Source organism: Ambystoma mexicanum, chromosome 2p (assembly GCF_040938575.1).
Source record: "Ambystoma mexicanum isolate Mex_15411 chromosome 2p, UKY_AmexF1_1, whole genome shotgun sequence".
In the NCBI taxonomy this organism is placed as follows: Eukaryota; Metazoa; Chordata; class Amphibia; order Caudata; family Ambystomatidae; genus Ambystoma; species Ambystoma mexicanum.
Genome location: NC_090923.1, coordinates 1,132,040,902 through 1,132,057,844, shown reverse-complemented (window position 1 = coordinate 1,132,057,844; position 16,943 = coordinate 1,132,040,902). Strand labels below are relative to the sequence as shown.

Here is a 16,943-nt window from a genome sequence, read left to right as displayed (position 1 = left end):
TCACCAGGTAGCAGCTGAATGCAGAGGACCGATGGTGTCTACAAACACACATACGGACACTCACAAAATAGGGCATATGGTGCCCCCCCACTCTCTCACACAAACACACACACATACATACACTCATAGCAACAGAGGATGGATGGTGCCCTCCACGCACACCACCTGCCTTTCCCCCCAAGGGAAAGGAAATTGTGATCTCTTACCCGCCGCACTCATAACTGCCGTAAGCACGGCGACAGGGCCCAGGTGTGATGTATCAGATTACCACTTCAAGGAGCTGCCAAATTCACCTCGAAAAAACACGAACACACCTCCCCTTCCGTGCCTCGTAGGCCGTCGCGTGGATATGTACCAGTGAGTAATTTCACAGATGTAGAAGGCGGGGGCCCAGTCATCTCACCCATCTCTGCCATTCATTGGACCTCACATTTTGATTAGAGGCACGATGCAGCGGGTGGTGTGTGCAGAGCTCCCCTGGACCATGTTGATGACATCGCTGGACAGGTAGGCAAAGCGCGGCAATGTGGTGGTGAGAGGGCAAATACTTGTGGAAGATTCAGCAGGTAATGCAAACAGGCTGCTGAGACTGATTCCTGCTGGAGCTGGGTGAATGCGACATGTTCTATAGCCACAGCAAAATGGTTTAAAGATATTCTATGACCAGTGCTGGTTGGGTCGGACAGGTTATTTTGCGAGATAACGCTAGCTATTACAGATTTTGACGGATATATGTGATCACTGCGACCACACATATTTGCGACACCTGAAAATGGCGATTTATTTGTAAATTAAACCCCCTTATAGGTATGCACTATAATAACACATACCCCCCATCCCCCACATATATATGTGGTGTAAAGGAGGTGTTTAAAAAAAAGTCAGGCATTTCGGCCGTCGCAATTATGAGGGAGACATTTTGGCCCATTTCCGATGTTGACCAGCACATGGCAGATGGGCCCATTTATTTAAATGGAGCATGCGGGATGGTCAGATGCTACTAAGAAGCAAAGTCACTTGACAGATTTTGTCACCGAGCAGGAATACAGGGAAGGGTCCGATAACCAGACCGGAGAAGTTGCAAGTGCTTCTGGTGGTAATAGAGCAGCTGCGACCGGTTCTGACCAGAGCAGTAAGGCTGGGACATGTCATATTATGGACCAGGATTCCTGGAATAGGTTCTATAGATCAAGAAAGGTGGCTGGTTTTCTGACCCACGTTGTGGGATTGGGACAGTTTCTAAAACCAGAGCAGGGCAGCTTGACCCATAGTTGATGGTGGGAATAAAACATGTGCGGCAGCGTGACTATTCCCGAGTAGGGTGGATGGGACAGGTTCTATACATGCGGCAAGATGAGACAGATCTCGGTAGGGCAACAAGAACTATCCTATAGCCAGAGAAAAGGTCCGGAGGAATGTTGTGTAAATGGAGCAAGTTAGTTGGGACAGGTTCCTTAATCCTTAGCCAGAGCGGGGCAGCTGGTGGAAGCACTATAACAGTAATAGGCAGACTGCACTAGGGTCCATAAAACAAGGAAGCCATGACAAGTCCTAGAACATATCGTGCTCTCTGGGGCACCTTCTAAGACCCGGGAAAGGCCCTGGGAAGTCTTCTGCAATGGCAGCAGCGTACCAGGGTGGTTTCTGACGCTGCAGAGTGGCTTGGACCATTCCTGAAAGAGCAGGGCATTTGGAACAGGCTTGAAAATCAAACAGGGACAGGTTGTATATCCAGGGCCAGGGTGATGGGGCACAGTTACACGAAGGCATCCTCGTCTGACCAGCCTTAGGGGTCCCGATCAGCTTGTTTGCCCTGGGTCCTAAGCTGACTCTTGAATCCTTGACAGGGCAGCTTGGACAAGCTCTATGACCAGGAAAAGGCAGTATTGGCAAATTGTAATCCAGCACAATGGGGTCGCCTTCATAGCCTAAGATCAAATAGCGATGGGAGAGGGGACAAGGCCTCACATCAGAGTGGGCACTCTGAGAAGGAGCCAATAACGTGAGCGGAGAGACCAGGACAGAGTAAATAGCTGGAGGGCAGCTTGGATACATTCAACATGCAGAACAGGTTGCCTTTGACACATTCTATAACCGAAGCATGGTTGCTCGGGCAGGCTCTCTAACGGGAGCAGGGTGGATGGGACAGGTTCTATAATTGCAACAAAACTGCCAGGAAAATCTCGATAACCAGAGCTGCTGAGACGCTCTCAACTACTGAAGAAAGGTTGCTGGGGCTGCAGGGATCTACCGGGATAAGGCAGCTGGGACAGGTTGCATACTCCGAGCTGGGTGATTGGGACAGGCTCTATAATTGGAGCAGGGTGGCTGGAATAGGTGCCTTAACCAGAGCTGCTGAAAAACCTTTTTAAATAGCAGCAGGAAGGATGGACCAGTTCTGGGCAGCCTGTAAGGAGAGCAGGGCAGCCCAGACAGGCCTTATAATCAAAGCAGCGCAGCTAGTACTGGTTCTCTAACCAGTAATGGAAGCTAGTATGGGTTCTATAACCAGTATGGGTTCTATAACCAGTAATGGGAAGCTAGGACGGGTTCTCTAACCAATAATGAGAAGCTAGTATGGGTTCTATAACCAGTAATGGGAAGCTAGGACGGGATCTCTAACCAATAATGGGAAGCTAGTATGGGTTCTATAACCAGTAATGGGAAGCTGGGACGGGTTCTCTAACCAATAATGGGAAGCTAGTATGGGTTCTATAACCAGTAATGGGAAGCTAGGACGGGTTCTCTAACCAGTAATGGGAAGCTAGTATGGGTTTCCTAACCAGTAATGGGCAGCTGTGGGGGTTCTATACCAGGAGGAAGTTGTCCGGGAGAGGTTACGGGACTCTTACGGGGCAGCTAGACAAAGTTCTATGAGGTTAGTACTGTCTCTTGATGTTATGCCGGAAGGGCCAGTCTAGAGCGATATCTGAGCACAATCAGCAACCCCCCTGTGTTATTCTCCTTTCTTTACTGCTGGTTTTTATCGGTGTGTTTTTTCTTCGTGACTATGGAGGGATCAATCCCAAGCAAAAATATACCAGATGATGTATCCAGGTTAGAAAAAGCACATTTCCAAAAAGGGAATATTCAAATGGCCAAAGTTTCCAGTGTGGCTGCGAGAGGAAAATCCCCAGCGGGCGTAATATCGGTTTCTCTTTCAGTATCGCCCTGATCTTTCCTTCCGAAATGTACACCAAAGTGTATTCTCCATACCTCAAACAGCTTTAGAGAGAGACTAGTTTCACCACACTCACCATTGAAGTGGTTAGAAAGTGTGGAGGTTAGTACCTATATGCCCACATTTTCCCAGAAGTATTCAACCTGCTTGTTTTTTGGTATATTCGGCAAAGGCCTGAAGATAATAAATGTATACTCATGTAGTGCTGAAGGTCGGATTCCTCCCACTTGTAGGCACTGTAATGACAGAAGCAATTATTACCTCAATGCAATGGAACTAAATGTATCGTTCTTGGAAGGGTGAAGCGCTCAGTTGGCCTTGGAGTGGGATTTGAATTTGCGAACTGCAGGCTGGCCCCATGTTGCTGGGAGCGCTTAACTGGTGAGCTATCCATCTATATCAAACTGTCCATATTCTGGTTATCTGCTCATTCAGAGGCTTCAAGGCCATTATTACTATAGGCTAATTACACACAAATATGTCAGATCTCTGCTATAGAAAAGTGCACATTATTGATTATATTCTTTTGTAAGCACGGATTAATCAAATTGCCATCATATAATAAATACATATATACAATAACATAGATTTGCATAGTCTGCCCACATTAAAAATGTACAAAAGAATAACAAGTAAAAAGATATTCTAAAAATGGTTAGCTTGCATATGCATAAGGATTTCCTGACTCTAGCTAGAAAGAGGTGTTTGTCTTGTGGAACTATTTATTACAGGTAGTATCATTTCTCATACACCCCAAATTCTATGCACAGTCATTTATTTGGGGAGTGTTATTGGATATTTCTTTTTCTCGAAAGAGGAATAACAGAGTGCTTGGACCATAATACGAGATGGCGTGAGTGTGATTCTTCTCCTGGCTTCTGGGACCTCCAACCTCAAGGTGTGGTTAATACTAACCATTTGAGAGCCCCCTTATAGTTTTAATTTCTGCATCAGATATCCCCTGTCACCTATATTATGCAAGGGAAGGGCCAACCAACATATGCACAGCAACATCACATGTATTTTCGGACATTCAAAGTTGGAGTTCCACTTGGATCGCGGAGAAGTGTGAGGGTCGCAGCAGAGTCACCTTGCTCATCAGTAGTACGATTGTTCCAGAGGACATCTAAGCCATCAGCTCCTCTAATGGAGTCAGAAGGAGCCAAAGAGATACACTAAGCAGAAGTGGACTTGGAAACAACATTTAAAACATAATTTATTGATCATTGAAGTGATAAGTTCAAACCATTCAATTACTGAAATGCAACATAATAAAGTAGTATTTTTTTTTTCGTTTTGTACAAACCTTTAAAAATACAAAATACACAAAAAAAGTAGTATTAAGATTAAAACTTCACAATTAAAAAAAATGATTTCAAACAGTGACTTAAGCTAATTGCGAAGTCTTTAATATCGACATAATGATGCATTATAAAATGCGTAGAAAATGCGTGTGCGTCATCTAAAGCAGCTTCACATATGTAGCCATCTTGGTTCATTACTGACTGTTATTGTAGACTGTCTCTCGCTCTTAATTCCCTGCATCTCCTCATCAAACGGATAGCCAAGCAGAGCGGAAAGTTCCCCCCGCTTTCCGGAGCTTGAGCTTTCAGGCCCTAGAGAGGATCTGAAATTCTGTAACCAATGTCCCGAGATGGAAGATGAGCTACGTCTACGGATGGCCCGGTGATGCCATCATAAAGCATTTGGCCGCACTGGTTAGGTTATATTTAGCCTTTGGGAACCTGTTGAGTGAACGGATACCATTAGGTCCTCTTGGTTGGGGCTGTGAACTGTAATGGGTGCAATGCTTAGCTAAGGAGAGATATGAGGATATACATTCGTGGGAAAAGAAGTTTGTTTGTGACTGCACCAAAGTCAAGTGGTGGCTAATGGCCCAGTTGGAAGCCCATGCTTAGAAAGAGCCACCTCGGGCACCGTACCATCCTGAATGGAGAAATGATCCGCTTCCCACACTGTGTGCCTTCGGATGATATTGACCAGTGTGAAATAGGAATAATCTCTTAATGTTGTCCCACAGAGTCCAGTCTTAACAGTCTAGAATTGCATGTTTTTCCTGCACACAAAGAGTGGTCATGTGGATGAACCCCTTTTTTTAGCCGTGCCCAAGCTATGAACGTCCCCATTTCCATACACTAAGATTCTAATGTCTCAGAAGTTAAATAGGATCCAGATGACAGCGGCTGGAGTGGGATATTACATTTCCATTGATATCCTCTTCATGATTTCTGACTAAGATGTCACATTGCCGGGTAGAGTATGTCTTATCGCAGATGGATCTTTATAAGGTTTCCCAGTTATTATCTTCATCACGAAGCATCTCCTCCATCGAAGCTCAGTAAAGGTTCCACCACACTCCATGAAAGCCTACCCATAGTCTTAGATGATCGTTGGTCGTTGGGCAAAAGAGGCCCCACCTGCGTTAGGGACTAGTCCTACACCAAGCGTCATAGATCATGAATATGTTTGCAGTCAGCTGCCTTGCAGGGAATGTGTGATATGCGTAGCTTCTTGAGGTTGAGCGTCTACATTTTCAAGTCACTTGAAACCTCAGCGCTCAATGTCAAGCTGAAAGACGATATCACAGCGCATGCATCTCCTGCAGAGAAATTCACTTATTTGAGACCTTTACAATTTAGGCCTGAGGTCATTCACCTGGATGATGACCATCACGGACAAGTGGGACAAATGTACCTCAACATCGAGTGTAGCCTTATTCACATCAGCCGTTGTGAGGTCAAGCATAACTGCTGCTTGAGATTGAGAATATGAACAGGCCACTAGGAAACCCCAGGGGCTGGATGGCATGCCTTCATATTGTTTGTATTTACAGTGATTTTTCTGGGTTCCAATTCTTACCAGAATTTTGAACATCATTAGAAAATATGGCTTCTGCTCTACAACATGGAATAGAGAAGAAGTAATGCCTATTTTAAGAAAGGACACAAGATGGACCCTGCCTGTTACCACCATATTTCCTTATTGGATTCTAATGCCAAACCCTGAAAAACGCTTATTGACACAATTCCAAGATTGGGCTGATACTCATGGCTTTCTCTGTGATTTGCGATATGGTTTTAGACCCGGCCTCTCTACTACCAGTTTCTAAGCGCAAGACCGGGATTTGAACCTAAGTTGCTATGCGTTGTCTTGCAATCAAGACAAACGCATTGCCCCTGAGCTATCCTCCGAGCCTAAGATTAAGACAGAAAGACCGAAATTGGATTGTGTTAGCACATTCTGATATCTTGGGCTCATTTTCTTTTAGACCTCTCTTGAAACGTGCCCCACCAAGAAGAGAATTGCCAGGTTCTATCCGATTGGTGCAATTTTCACTTTTGCTCCCAGAGTGGGTAGATGTTCCTGTTGGTCCAACCTTAGCTGTACATAAAGCAAAACTCCTCGCCATAGCAACCTGCGGTGCAGGTGTAAGGGTTTTTAGTGAGTCCAATCTTCTCCAGTTAGAGGAAAATGGCTTTTGCAACAAGATCCTCAGGCCCAAAACTCAGAACCAAATGTATCTTCCAATGAAGTGGGCCTTCTGTTTATTTATGACCAGGTTGCTTTGGCCATGTAACATCTGTGGGTAGACCTTTGGTTGAAGCTGCTGGCCAAACTGTCTAAGGCTATTATTGACAACCTCATGGCGTTTTATTATGGGCTGAGAGTCCATTGGTTGAATGATATAAAGGCACATCTTATTATGCTGCAGACCACCGTTTGGCTCTTGTTCCCTGAGCAAATATACCATGCCGTCGTCTATAAATCCTCCATGTAATGAGGGAAAATAGTGTTTGAGGACAGCATTACTGGTGCACAATTTGCGGAGATCCATTCCCCAGGACCCTTTCCTTTTTTAAATTCTATTGTATTTACTTAGAAGCGCTTAAGGCTACCAATGCATTACTGTTGCAATCCTTGGCAATGCAAAAAAGTTTTTGCACTATTGCACGACTCTCTTAAGAACATTCGTGTGGCATACATAGGGTCCGTCGGTTAGGACGTGTAAACTATTAAGGTCATTAATAGTTTACTATTAATTTGTCCTGGTACCGAGTCTTATATTTTGGAGGGTGAGAGCTCAAGTGTACGACAATTACTCACCCGCATGAGACCTGCTACCGATGGGATCAGTCCAAGACAGGCACGGTCAGGAGCATCTAAGTGTGGGGGTTTGCATTAACCACTGATGAAATTAGAGCGAAAGTCTTACTCTGAAGGCTGTACACACTGTATTCTTCCAGTTGTCAAAGAAATGGGTTTAATGCAATGTTTTTCTGTCTCTTACATGATTTTAGAATTATACGCGCACTAAAAGCTTCACCTCCTTTGCTAATTCAGAGGCGCACTTTACTGTACAAAACGAGTCTACTCTATAGCTACATTTAAAACAATAGCTGGGGGTTTTTATTCTTGGAAAATTTACATTTTTTCTTCCTCTTTTACACCATTCAATGTTAATGATAGTTTTTAGCTTCCATTTTCAACAAGCGAAAGTATCCCTGCCTCTATTCTATGTCCATGAGCAAAGACAATTTACCCTCCTTGGAGTGCCTCTCAGAAATCTGGCCCATTTTACCATGTAAAAACCCATCAACAAGAAGTAGCGCAAACTGTGTAGAAGAAATTGTCGTCTTTCGACAGAAAATCTGTAAAAAGTATGTCTTGAGGAGAGAATACAAACTTGGGAGGTGAAAAAATGAATACAATGTTTTAGAAAAATTGAAAACACATAGAAAGGGCATCAAAAAACATTGCAAAAAATATACCAGGCCACTGTCTAGAAATCCTTCATGCAAAGAGGGAAAATAGTGTCTGAGGAGAGCATCGTAGGCGCACAGCTGTGTGAAGACCCATTCCTCAGAGCCCTGACCTTTTTTTACTCCATTGGATTTGATTATGACTGATTATAGCTCAAGAGATTACGCCATCTTTGACTGACTTTATTAATAAATCTTTGAAAAAGGGCAAAGTGCCCCAGGGGCTAAAATAATTCTATTATGACACCACTGTTGAAAAAAAACAAATCTGGATCCTGTTACTCTCCAGAATTATCGGCCGGTCGCAGGTCTGCCGTAGCCAGGGAATATTCTGGAGAAAGTGGTTACTTGGCAGTTGCAGGACCATGTGGAAATGAAGTCACTGTTGGACCCAGGTTTCCGACCCAAGTTTGGAACGGAGATGGCTTTGTTGGCCGTACCAGATGATCAGGGAGAGCTTTCACTGTTAGTGATGCTAGACCTGTCCGCGGCCTTTGACACAGTCAACCACCACATTTTGCTTGCCCGCCCGAGAGTGGTAGGTAAAGTTTCGGAACATGCAATTAAGTGTTTTGAATCATTTTTGAATGGCCGACAACAGCAGGTCAAAATTGGGGGATATATTTCTGACCCCACGGTGATGGGATGTGGAGTACCTCAAGGGTCCTCAATGTCACCTCTGCTTTTTTGATCTGTATTTGAGGCCATTGACGGATATTCTGAGGATGAACTATCACTCTTACGCCGATGACACCCAGATTTGCATCAAAATTGGAAACACTGAGGAAACCATGCTGAAGGTCAAACAATGATTGGAAGAAGTGAGTGAGTGAGTGGATGTCAAAAAGTCTACTCCGGGTGAATGCGTCCAAAACGGTGCTTGCATTTTTTGCACCTAGACCCTGACTCATGGCTGCCAAGGAAGCATTACTTTCCAATTTCCTGGGCACTGAGCTGAAGTTCGCCACCAAGATTAAAAACCTGGGCTGTATTTGGCCAGACAACCTAGGTAGCGAGTGCCAGATAGGAGCTAAGGTGCAGGCAGTTTTTTATTCACTGTCATTGCTACGGCAATTTCTGCCATTTACCCCAGAGCAAGATCGTGCAATGGTGGTAGGTGCCCTAATTAATGCCCACCTGGAGTATTGTTATAGTCTTTTGATGAGGATCCCGGCTAAATAAATGCGTAGACTACAAAAAGCTCAGAATGAGGCCATCAGATTGGTCTGCCATTTAGACGATCGGCCCATGTTTCACCCTCTCGACAAGCACTGCACTGGTTAGCAGTGGACGACCGTATTAAATTTAAGGAGGCATGCCTTATTTTTAAATGCGTAAATGGACTGGCCTCTGCCTACTTAAGAGATCAGATCTGTCGCTACCAACCTGCCAGGCTGTTATGATCAAGAGATCTGTTGCTCCTGACATTTCCACCATCGATACGTGTGTCAAGGGGAGGTAGCATATTCACAGTTTTTGGTCTGAAGGTATGGAACAGCATCCCTGGAGAGATCAGGGTTTTGGAGACACTTCACAATTCCGTAGAACTCTCAAGACCTTTCTGTTTAAGTAAAGGGGTAATGGTTTGGCGTTAGGGAGCCTTGTTGATTATCAGAATTGATTTTGATGCTTGCATTGCTTTGTTAACTTGGTGTGTTTGATATCAACTGTGCCGCTATACGGTTAAGTCCGCCATGAGCACGATTTAAATATCAAAAATCAAATCAAATCTAAGTTATAAAATCTTAAGACTGCCAATGCATTATTGTATTGAAATTGGTTACAATTAAAGAAATGGGTTGAAAAAAAAAAGTGGCATGCCATTTTCCCGAACCGCGAGGCAGAATTTTAGGGCAGACTAATGTGGCGAAGATCATTCCATGCGTCAGAAATTCTGTGTCATGACAAAGAACTCTAATGTTTATTGCACTCGTAGATCGCGCTCAGCATACATATTATGCAAGTGGAAAAAACATCTATCATAAATTATGTTCCAGGGAAAATAATGCCTTTCGTTCATACTGTTCGAGGCGAAATAACACCCATCATTAATAGTGAGCCAGAAGAAACAACACCCACCATTCATAGTGCAGCAGAAGAAATACAGTGTGCTAACTGTCCTTGGGGGGTCTCATCCCAAGGGATTGGAAGGACCTCTTGGGTTCAACACACCTTACGTTTGTTACAATTGCAGCTCAACAGTATTCATGAAGAATCCAAATGTTGTTACCAAATAATTATTCTACATAATACAGTAATTCTTGACTCCCAAGTTCATAAAATGCTTGTTTAATCCAAAGACACAGGCACACATAGACGTGCAGTGCATTTCGGTCCTTCGACCTTCTTCAGGGACCGAAATCTGCCTGTTTGTTGTATGTATTTACATCTGACGTATCATACGGAGAAGACCAGTGCAAGGTGAGCCTAACTGCCTCTCTCTAGGCCCACCATTTCTGCCAACAGTATTCTGCACTTTGTGCTGTATGCTGAGTAAGTCTCAACATAAGAGAAATGTGTCACGTACTAACCTCACTATCTAGCTCTACATCGGGCCTGTCAAATTGTAGACGAATGCCTGTTTCCTTGTTTTTCTGCCTTGTGGAAAGTGCAAGGCACATATGTTTTTAGTTGTGTAACGATTTATTAATGTAGGATTACATTTTGTTTTCTTATATCTTGGAAACCGGCTTGGCTTGACGCATGTCTTGCGACTTACTCAGCATACAACACAAAGTGCAGAATACTGTTGGCCGAAATGGCGGACCTAGAGAGGGGTAGTTAGGCTCCCCTTGCACTTCTCTTCACTGTATACTTCCCATTTGAAGCCTAACCCCCTGTACCAAAAAACGGGAATGACCTTATTGAATCCCCCTGTATCATACGGAGGACTTTGAGAGAATTTGTCAGAGAATGAGAAATCAGTAGCATCCTGAGGATGCATCCCCCTGCAGAAAAGAGTATTGCGGCTCCTCCGCCGGAGACCCCGCGTCCTGCTTTTCCACAGCAGCATTCCTTTTCTTTTCTCGATTCTAGCTGCTCTCTCTCCTCGCTACTCCCGGTCCGAACCCAGCACTACTTGAATTGGGCCTGTCGACCCTATGCCTCCACCCCGAATCTCGCTGTATTCTCACCGCCGCGCAAAAACAATCCTCTGCCCAGGCTCTCAAAACCAAAGAGCTCCCATCTTGCCGACGCAAACAATTCATTCAGAACTTCCTGCCGCCACTGCCCTTGCTCATGTGGTTCTCATGCAGGCAAATACAAGATCTGCCTGCTCGCATTCCTTTCCTGCGCAGAAACAATCATTCACAGAAGCGTTTTATAATGGCGAAACCCTATTGGACAACGGTCTGTGAATCAGAGGCAAAATGGCATGGTGCACCCACTCACACAGCCTCCCAGAGGCCTTCTGACAAATAGGACATATTATTCGGCATGGCCGCCTGCTCTCCATGCTCCCCCCTTGCACAAAATGAAGGCAACCACAGTCGTCCACTCTGTATTCCCTAAAAGACAGAACTATAATGATTTATTTCACGCCACAGACTCTATAATTCTCTCGCCCACTATGGTCGTGCTTTTCCACCCCTCCAGTTGAACTCTCGATTTATCCTCTCCGACTGACTTTGACCTCTGTAAATACCCATCTGTTAGCCTTTCTGCACGTTTACTGCATGACTAGCGACATCCCTGAAACCTCATTGGACCAGCCACCCATTTAATTTGATCATCTACCATGATCTACCGGTTCTATGTCATTTCAACAAAAACAATTACTTTGTATATTATTCAAATTTGAATTCAATTTTTTGCAGGGGGGCGTCCTCCCCAGATCCCCCCTTTCCTTTCACAACCACCCCCATCGCAAACCCCTCTGCATCCCCTTTTACTGCTTAACCCAATAATTCCTAAAAAAAGTGAAGTAATTTAAATAATATACACAAGGTGAATTACAAGGAATTACAAGGAAGTCATTTACTTTGTGAAAGCAATGGGAGACGGATCTACTGTGCATTCTTCTCCTGTTCTACACTACAGCCCGCCCCTCTCATAAACCCTCACCCACTCACTCTCCCACCCACTCTTTCTTCAAACGTTCTACCACTTTGAACCACCATCTCATCCTCACATGCGATCCCGCCTAGTACACACTCACCCCCTGACTCGCTGATTGACTCACAGAGCAACACACTCAGGCAAACACTCACCCGCTGACACATCCTCCACTCATCTCCCACCCCACCTCCTTGGTTGTGAGAATTCTGCTTGCCCCAAGACTGCAATCAGCACAGTGACGTCTCGGTGGCAGCCATTTTACTCTCTGTCCCTTGTCGCCTGCTTCATGGGGAATATTTTGACCCTGGCATGGCAGCCCTGCTCTGAAGACCTCGCAGTGGTCTGATTGGTCCATCCGACAGGGAAGGGGACCCATAGCTCAAGAAATGTCCCCGCGGAAATGGGTCTCCTTATTCTTGTTTCAATGCCCCATTATCACTCATCTTTATCAATTTGTCCCGTGTCTACTTGTCCAAATGTTTAATCACAGCACCCCTCAGAATCAACTATTTGCATCACACCTCCAGGCAGTAGCTGTATGTCTGTCTGTCTGTCTGTCTGTAGTCATCGGCCTGTGAAGCAACAGAGCGCTATGCAAGGACGGGGGAAGTCGGGCAGGAGCCGGAGCAGAAGGGTATTGCCGTGACCCAGGGATCTGCAGCAAGATGTCCTCTGAAGAGTAGTGAGCTCATTTGCTTCCATTAGAGGGAGGGGTTCATCCTGATGTGTGCCAGGATGTTGATCCATCCTAAAGGTGACAGCCGCAGAAGGCCTCTGCTTGCGTTTTATTTCCGTCTGGGGTTTTTTAAGCCCAGTTCATCTCTAATGTATCACTTATGCCTGTGTCCCATTGACACGTGCAAATAATCTCTCTCCTTGGTTACCTGACATTTTTGGAAACCTGTTGTCAAGCAGCAACTAGCTAATACTTCACCCGCCTTCCTCTCAGCATGCTGTACTTATTGTGTCAGGGTCCATTGCTTGGTCAGGAATGTGACTGATGTTTTTCATGGATGGTTTCTATCTGCCTCCCCTACTTGGATCCAAGAGAACACATCTCCCTGCTCTCCAAAGCCCCCACCCCCCTGAAACCTGCTGCTAAATCTACTCTCAGTGAATCGGATCATTTTGCCTTTCAAAAGGATCGCAAGAAAATCCTGATCTTCCGATTCCCTTTAACTAGATAAGGTGGCAACACATTTTAGTAACAGGTTGATTCGATATCCACCTCTCCTGATCAACTTGCCATGCTATTCTTCACACAGAACCAATTGTATTAGGGTGGATAATTATGGTAATTTGGCGTTGTATCCTATGTCATATGCACGTGTATAGCCCAATCAGCCTCCAGGTGAGCTCACCTGAAATGCTGGGCCCCGAGTCACAACGCAATGAGCCATCACCCATTCTAATCCATCAGGCAAGCAACCCTAAGGTGCATGTTTTTCGTTAACTCATTCTACTGCACCACAGTGCTATGTCCACTATTAACAGTCATCTCCAATAAATAAGATGTCAACATGACAAATACTTGTAAGCTCTGATATGGATTTCACCTTACTCCTTCCATCCAAGAACAAGGGATACGGAACCCAGCACGGTGCAATAACACTCTCCCAATTACACAGCCATTAGATGCAGAGCCATGTGGCATGGTGCCATGGACCATACAAATGTAGCTATCCATCATGCCCAATACTTCCTTATATCCTCGGACATAGTATATACTTCAGCTAGACAAAGCTTTGTAGGATTATCAGAAGCGAAAGACATGTATTCATGGGCTTCCAGACATACCGGCAGCTCCACCAGCTCAGATCAACGGCAGATGTGGCCGATACAAATACCCCTGACCTGACAATATAACATTCATACTGTGTCAGGAGGCCAGATGGCCATCAGACATTCTGTGCCCAGATTAGTGTTTTATTTACTCAGAAAGCCCCTTTCTTCAATCACTAAAGAATATATTGATGTGACCTTTTTCTTCCGTCTTTTCCTCCAGGCTACTAAATGTGTCATGCATTCCAGAATTATATTGACTAGATAGTGCTTTGTATTTGTCTTCGCTTGATCTCTTGTGATCCAGATGCAAAGCTGGTTGAAATATTCAACCGCTATCACACCGAGAAACCCAACCTCCACATATGTTCTGAGAGTGCTTTGCCCCATAGGCTTCCTCGAAGCGTCGCTCGAAAGTCAAAACATGTTTCAAGTGGTTTTGGAGAATGTTTGCCGAGTACCTCAAAAGTATTCTCACTGTTTCCAGTAGATACCCTGTCAATCTTTTAAGTTCACCTGGTCCAGTCTGTACGAAAGCCCAGTCCCAGCACGTCTATGGACGATTTCCATTTACGCCTTGCTTGGCTGGTCATTCATAAGCAGCTCAGCTGCCAGATATGACACTGTCCAGAATAACCCTTTCACCCACAGTGGTACAGCGAGAATTGCCTTTAAAAACTAGCCTGAACCTTTGAATGGGTTTGGTACATGTATTTTAAGGAAATATCCCTAGAATTCACACATGCTCTTGTAATCATGGTGTAAACCAGGTATTTAAAGGATCAGTTCCATAAGCATTAGGAAAGAAGCCTATCTAATGTCTAAAGCGATCCTACACTGTTGTGTGAAATAAGTCATTTTGCTGCTGATGTAGGGTCCACTATAGAAAGTAAGCATGAAAACCTACAGAGATCAATACCTACCAAATTTGTGAATATATGTTATACCCTATTTCTGGACATTCCTGACTGATCATCTGAGTTCATTCCAGGTACTGAAAAACAATTGCACTATTTAGCTTTCCAACTAAATCAATCACTTCAAAAGCACAACCTGATACAGGCAGGTTGATCTGTTTACATCAGTTATTGTCTTTCTTCCCTCACAAACTGCTACAATTTTCATTCACAAAATCTATAAAATGGTTTGTCCACAATAAATACATTTATTTTTCTATCGTAAGGCGAACATTTGAAGGCCTACATTGGTCAATGACCTTGTGAGGGGCACCGGCGTAAGACTTCTGAGAGGAATCCCTCACTTCACCTTCACGTTGATTAAAGGTACTCAATTTGTGCTGACAGAGGCAGTAGATTTAGATTATGGTCCGGGGGTAGCTCATGATTACAAGCGCTAGTCTCTGACAAGAGAGCAGCCTGCAGTTTGCAAGTCCAAAACCTGCGGCAAGGCAGCTTATCCTTTCAGCCTTCCGAGAGTGATAAACCAAGTAATATTTATTTTTAAATGGGGTCATTCTAGCACCTGTTATAACAGCGTTTAGATCCTATAGTAATCCAGCTTGGAGTGCTATTTAAGAACACAAATTATTAATATGGTAATGTAGCAAATGGAATAACAGGATGTTCAAAGGCAAATCTCAACCCAGTAAGTAGGTATTCCCATTCGACATAGTTAAATGCCTTTTCTGCATTTAGCAATTGTAGCCCAGATGCTTTGCAAAATGTGTTTCTTTTCTCTTACACACTGCCATCTTAAGACCTTGAATAAGTGAATCTCACCTTTCTCAAGTGTACAAGTTCAACAATTATTTTCCTATTTTACTAAAATGTACAATCCATACAAGAATAGCAAACCTTTTGATAATCGAGACGCTAGTTGAGTAGTTTGTTCACTTCTGGAAGTGATATCCTTTTTAAAGAGGGGTGAATTTACTGTGCATCATGGAAGATGCATTTTGTGTGTCTGTCACAGATCATCAGTTGCACTACTCAGCTGGTGTAATGCATGGCTTAGTCCCTTTTCCACCTCAGGACATCAGGAGCATTAGTAATTTCATCAATTAAATGTAGGCCATCCAACACCTCGGATTTGGCCTGAGATCTGCATGGTTTGTTAAGTGATGTAATTACCTGTACCAGATATTCAGTTTTATCTCTTACTTCTCGGCTGCAAATATTTGAGTAGCAGGCACAAAAATCGAGTCCTTTCATCAGACATGTGCATGAGGCGGCAGAGAATATGAACATTATCCAGACCATTTGAGGAAAAGATGTTAGCATTCAGCTGTGTGTAACTTATAGAAGTGAAATAGGAACTCAGAAAGACAATGTTCTATTTGTGTGGACAGAGATGTAGGATGTGTTCAAAGGTTCAATGTATTTATGGGGCTGATTTACTAAGCTAAAAAAGTAGTGTAAGTTACACTTTTATTTATTTTATTTATTTGCTTATACTGCATCGTAAGCCCACAGGCATCTGCACTTGCACCAAAAAATGGCTTACGCTCTACTTACACCATTTTTTTTTAGCTTAGTAAATTTGGTTTTAACTATACTATTTCTTTGAGTTTAGTGAATCAGTGCAATACCAATATATATGTGGGGCTGATTTTCTAAGCTTAAAACATTGTGTAGCTTACACTATTCCCAAAAAATGGCTTACATTCTATCTACACTAATTTGAGTTTAGTAAATTTACTCTTACTTGAGCCACTTATTTAGCTTATAAATCTGGCCTACACGTATTACTCAAAGTAGTAAGCAAAAATAAAATGTCTTAGTGGACAAGTTTCTATTAACTCACATTTGGAAATAGGAAACAGCTTCACCAGAGAAATCATTTTATATGAAGCTGTTAACATTAATAACAAGGATGTATTAGTGACATCAAAACAATTCATTTGTAGTACTTGAGTGATGATGAAGTCCAGTATTCGGCTCTTTTCTGTTTGCCAGTCACAAAGATTCAAGGGCTTTGAGATTTTTCAGAGAGAACTACGTTTGCTTTCACTCGAGTGTCTAAGCAGGTCCGAGACGCTTAGTCAAAATCACAGTTTTGCTATTTTGTTTTAAATGTGGTTTTATTGTAAACGTTAGAGCCATTATTTAGAAACTGTGTTAATTCAACCATTGATGGTAAGTCAAAAATACAGTTGGTGGTAGATTGCCCCCAGTCCCAAT

The 16,943-nt window shown here is 43.6% G+C and overlaps 1 protein-coding gene across 1 annotated transcript in view; it reads left to right on the top strand.

The window, feature by feature from the left end:
• The first annotated feature begins 441 nt into the window (after positions 1–441).
• Positions 442–16,943, top strand: part of LOC138567860 (uncharacterized) — a 330,507-nt gene continuing 314,005 nt past the window's right edge. Inside the window, exon 1 of the mRNA XM_069646349.1 lies at positions 442–507. The gene's annotated coding sequence lies outside the window, so the exon portion shown is untranslated. The remainder of the gene's footprint in view (positions 508–16,943) is intronic.